Here is a 5,323-nt window from a genome sequence, read left to right on the forward strand (position 1 = left end):
ACGTCTGCTTTACACGCACAAGGACCTGAGTTAAATCCCCAGTGAAACCCATCTGTTCTTGGTGTTGAAATAATACCATATCAACCTGCAATATATATAGTTCTTGGCTTTGTTGCCGAATAACAGGATGTTTTGGCTTCCATCACCAACAGAACTACGAATTATTATTTTTTTCCCCTGGCGGTCAAAACTCGTCTCTAATTGCCATTACTTTGCAGGCTTGCACAGGTTTCATAGTGTAGTGGTCATCACGTCTGCTTAATACTCAGAAGGTCCTGGGTACAATCCCCAGTGAAACCAATCGTTTCTTTGTGTTGAAATAATACCCTATCAAACCACAATATATGAAGTTCTTGACTTTGTTGCCGAATGATGGGATGTTTTCGCTTCCATCATCAACAGAACTACGAATTACTTTTTTTTTTTCCCCTGGCGGTCAAAACTCGTCTCTAATTGCCATTACTTTGCAGGATTTCACAGGTTTCAAAGTGTAGTAGTCATCACATCTGCTTCACACGCAGAAGGTCCTGGGTTTAATCCCTAGTAAATCAAGCCGTTTTCTCTGTTGAAGTAATTTGTTATCAACCTGTAATATATAAAATACTTGGTTTCAGTGCCAAATGACAATACATTTTGGCTTCCATCACAAAGAGAACTACGAATTTGGGTTTCTTTTTTATTGTCCATTTTAGCAGAAAACATAATCCCATATTATAAAAATCCTGTTTGTTTCAAAATATATAGTTCCCATAAATACAAAAGCAAACAACTAAACTGTGTAGAAAAAAGTAACACATTCAATGTAAACTTCAATTTAAGCAATATCCCTTTGTAGGAATAAAACTGGTAAAATATGTAATAAAAATTGTAAATGTTTCATTACTATTGATGAGCGAGTACTAAAAAGCTCGGGTGCTCGAGGCTCGGGCCGAGCATCCCAAGATACTTGTGTACTCGGCCCAAGCACCGAGCCCAATGTTATCCTATGGGAGACCCGAGTATTTTTATGAAATGACCCCCGGCAGCATGTAGAAACCCTAAAAATGTCACAAAAGTCTCAGTAGAGTGCTCAAATGACATGGCAACAGCATGGGGAAGACCCCTTGAAGCATTTATCACTCAAAAGTCACAGCTGTGAACAATTTTGTCCGCGTTTTACACCATTTTTACGGACTCACCAGAAAACCTTCCAAAATGACATCAAAATGAATTTTCATGGCAGAAATGTTAAGGGCACATACCCAATAGTGAGATAGAGCTGGCGTATGTTACTTTTTGAGATTAATACATGTAAGATTTTACGTAAAACATTGTGTGGCACTCCGATGTCCCTGAGAAGAGACGTACATGAAGGCCTCTTGAGTCTAATGTGCCCATTTTGAGGAAGTGAGTCTTTGTAGTATTTTCCTTTGCCATGGCAGTCCAAAATTGTGAGGTTCACCAATGCCCCTGCATACAGACGTGCATGAGGGCCTGTAAACCTGAAGTGCCTATTGTAAGGAAGTGGGTCTATTGTAGTATAGCCCTTTGGCAGGGCAGCCAAAAATTGGGAGGCTCCACGTTGTCCCTGGATAGAGACGTGCATGAGGGCCTCAAAACATTGTTCCCATTGCAAAGGAGCGGGTCTCCTGTCGTTGTAATGTCCATTCTGAAAGAATGGGCGAAAAAATGTACCACTGGGGGTATACCTGAAACAAAGGCCTAACTATTGTAACGGTCATCATGGTGGCGCATGAGGAGAAGGAGGAGCAGTCCAGTGATTATCCAAAGTCCAGAAGTGTGTACCCATGGGTGAGTGGAGGTACATGGCAAATTCCCGTTTCAAACTTTAAATTCCGCTCTCATTTGCTGGTGGTGTGGTGAAGTCTGGCCCAATCCAACCCTTGTTCATCTTGATCAGAGTCAGCCTGTCAGCATTTTCAGTTGACAGGCGGGTGCGTTTATCTGTAATGATTCCACCTGCGGCACTAAAAACACGCTCTGACAAATCGCTAGCGGCAGGGCAGGCCAGGACTTCCAAGGCGTAGAGAGCCAATTCATGCCACATGTCCACCTTGGATACCCAATAATTGTAAGGCACAGAGGAATGTCGAAGTACAGTTGTTCGATCTGCAAGGTACTCCTTGAGCATCTGGGCAAACTTAGAATTTCTTGTGGCACTACCCCGCACTAGAGTTGAGCGCGGTTCGCGGTTCGAGGTTCTCCAGTTCTAGGCTCGAGTGATTTTGGGGCCTGTTCTAGATCAAACTAGAACTCGAGCTTTTTGCAAAAGCTCGATAGTTTTAGAAACGTTCGAGAACGGTTCTAGCAGCAAAAAAACAGCTAATTCCTAGCTGGCTTTCCGCTGTAATAGTGTAAGTCACTCTGTGACTCACACTATTATGACATTTCAGTGTATAGTGTGCGTGAACAGCGCCTTCAGATCACTCCTGTTTGTATAATGGCGATCGCCATTTTTTTTTTTTTCCCTTGTCTTCCTTCCCTAAGCGCGCGCATGTAGTGGGGCGGGCCAGCATGTCAGCCAATCCCAGACACACACACAGCTAAGTGGACTTTTAGCCAGAGAAGCAACGGCATGTGTGATAGGATGTCCATGTCACATGCCCCTGCATTATAAAACCGGACATTTTCCTCCAGGACGCCATTATCTCTTCTGCGTCATGGGTGTCAGACATCACTGTCGCAGCTCCGTCCTTTGTCCTATCGCCGATACAGCTGTATGCGTTCCATACACAGCGCTGGACAGCTTAGGGAGAGCACTTTCTATCAGTCCTTTTAAGGGATCAAACCGGCAGGGTCAGAGCCATAGGTGACAGGTCCTGAAAACAGAGACAGCGTCTGTGTAGCCAAGGTCAGGGATTTCGTCGCTGCATTACCCCATTAGGAGTGAATAGAAAGGCAGGCTTCCATTCCTCTACCCAGAGCCCCACAATCCTGGCACTGTACCCTCCTGTCCTCTGCACACTCCAACTCTTTTTAACTAAGCCATTATACTAGCAAACAGTCAGTGTACCTAGTGGCATCCTAAACGTGACTATTGTACTTTTGTGTAGTCACACTAGTGGAAAGATATTTGCAGCACGTCTGCCTGCATTGCACACTCCAACTCTTTTTAACTAAGCCAATATACTAGCAAACAGTCAGTGTACCTAGTGGCATCCTAAACGTGGCTATTGTACTTTTGTGTAGTCACACTAGTGGAAAGATATTTGCAGCACGTCTGCCTGCATTGCACACTCCAACTCTTTTTAACTAAGCCATTATACTAGCAAACAGTCAGTGTACCTAGTGGCATCCTAAACGTGGCTATTGGACTTTTGTCTAGTCACACTAGTGCAAATCTATGTGCAGCACCTGTGCATGACACCCTCCTGCTCTGTTTTTAATAAGCTATAATGATAGCAAAAAATACTGCCATTTAGTGGCATCATAGAACTGGCTGTTGTATTCCATTAGTGCCCCACTGGTACCAAGCTATGTGCAGCACCTCTGCATGACACCCTCCTGCTCTGTTTTTAATAAGCTATAATGATAGCAAAAAATACTGCCATTTAGTGGCATCATAGAACTGGCTGTTGTATTCCATTAGTGCCCCACTGGTACCAAGCTATGTGCAGCACCTCTGCATGACACCCTCCTGCTCTGTTTTTAATAAGCTATAATGATAGCAAAAAATACTGCCATTTAGTGGCATCATAGAACTGGCTGTTGTATTCCATTAGTGCCCCACTGGTGCCAAGCTATTTCTAGCACCTGTGCATGACACCCTCCTGCTCTTTTTTTAATAAGCGATAATGATAGCAAAAAATACTGCCATTTAGTGGCATCATAGAACTGGCTGTTGTATTCCATTAGTGCCCCACTGGTACCAAGCTATGTGCAGCACCTCTGCATGACACCCTCCTGCTCTGTTTTTAATAAGCTATAATGATAGCAAAAAATACTGCCATTTAGTGGCATCATAGAACTGGCTGTTGTATTCCATTAGTGCCCCACTGCTACCAAGCTATGTGCAGCACCTCTGCATGACACCCTCCTGCTCTGTTTTTAATATGGTATAATGATAGCAAAAAATACTGCCATTTAGTGGCATCATAGAACTGGATGTTGTATTCCATTAGTGCTTCACTGGTGCCAAGCTATTTCTAGCACCTCTACATGACACCCTCATGCACATTTTGCTACGCTAATGTTATAGCAAACTCAGGGAATTCATTGCTGCATTTGATAATTCGGAGGGATAGAAAGTGAGGCTTCCTTTAGCTTTTCCTTCTGTTCATAGACAGCATCTCCAAGTTCACACCCGAAGAGCAATTTCTCCTCCACGTCTAAGTGTGGAGAGGCAGCTAGTGCGCATGCGTGTGCCGATTTACCCCAGCTGCAGCCTAACTACAGTGTTTCGCCTAGTGAGTATGCTCAGCCTGACTGTGCCATTCCTGACGCTAAGTCTTCATTTCGGGATACAGCGCATGCTCCCACACTAAGTGTCAAAAGCCTCTTTGCACAGGTACTTGCATTCCGTGCTGGGTTTAAGTCCTGTTTTGTGCCTAGACACCATGCTAAAGCTGATAGTCTTTTTTCAGAGACTGTATTTCATGCTACTGAGCATGCTCAGGCACTTACTGCATCAGAGACTAGGTCCGGTAATGAACTCTTTGGCCCTGCCCCTGATGTGGGGGTCCCATATAGACCACAGGGCATCAGGTGTCCTACCAAATGGCTTGCAGAGGCCCACCCCTATGACTTGTCACCGCATTATTGATGGTCAGACGATGACTGGTGAGGTGTTTGGGTCATGGCAGCCATGAGGTCATCATTGAAGTTGTGGTTCCAAATAGGACGCTAGTTATGCCACTCATGACGTGTCACTCTACTTTTGTCTTCAGGAGGTTCATTGTGGTTCACCCTGGTTTGGGGCGGACCCAGGTTATAAAAGGGGCTGGAGCCAACAAGGAGGTGCGCATTCTTCTATTATGCTCCGAAAGAGCACACCTCCATGTGTTGAACCCATTGCGGCTTTAGGCCAGAGGTAGGCAGGAATAGGGTGTCGATGCAGGCCACCACCACAGTTGGTAACGCAGAACGGTTAAGACCAGCTCCTGTCCTACCAGTCCTGCTTGTGCAGCCCAGTGGCATTAACAGGCCTGCTGCTGCTGATGCGCCTGCTGTCCACAGGTGTTGCCCCTACGCACACGGTCAGCGTACTCAATGGCTCCTGTGTTGTTAACAAAGAGTTCCTGGGCTGGGTGGGCATGTGGACCCTGTGACGCTAACAGGGCTCCCAGTCTCCAGATCCGAATGGCGTCTAACTCGGTTCAGGCTA

The 5,323-nt window shown here is 45.3% G+C and overlaps 1 non-coding gene across 1 annotated transcript; it reads left to right on the forward strand.

The window, feature by feature from the left end:
• Positions 1-227: 227 nt before the first annotated feature.
• On the forward strand, positions 228-300 carry TRNAI-AAU (transfer RNA isoleucine (anticodon AAU)). The gene has a single exon. It is a non-coding gene; the product is annotated as a tRNA-Ile (tRNA).
• Positions 301-5,323: the final 5,023 nt, after the last annotated feature.

Source organism: Anomaloglossus baeobatrachus, chromosome 2 (genome assembly GCF_048569485.1).
Source record: "Anomaloglossus baeobatrachus isolate aAnoBae1 chromosome 2, aAnoBae1.hap1, whole genome shotgun sequence".
Lineage (NCBI taxonomy): Eukaryota > Metazoa > Chordata > Amphibia > Anura > Aromobatidae > Anomaloglossus > Anomaloglossus baeobatrachus.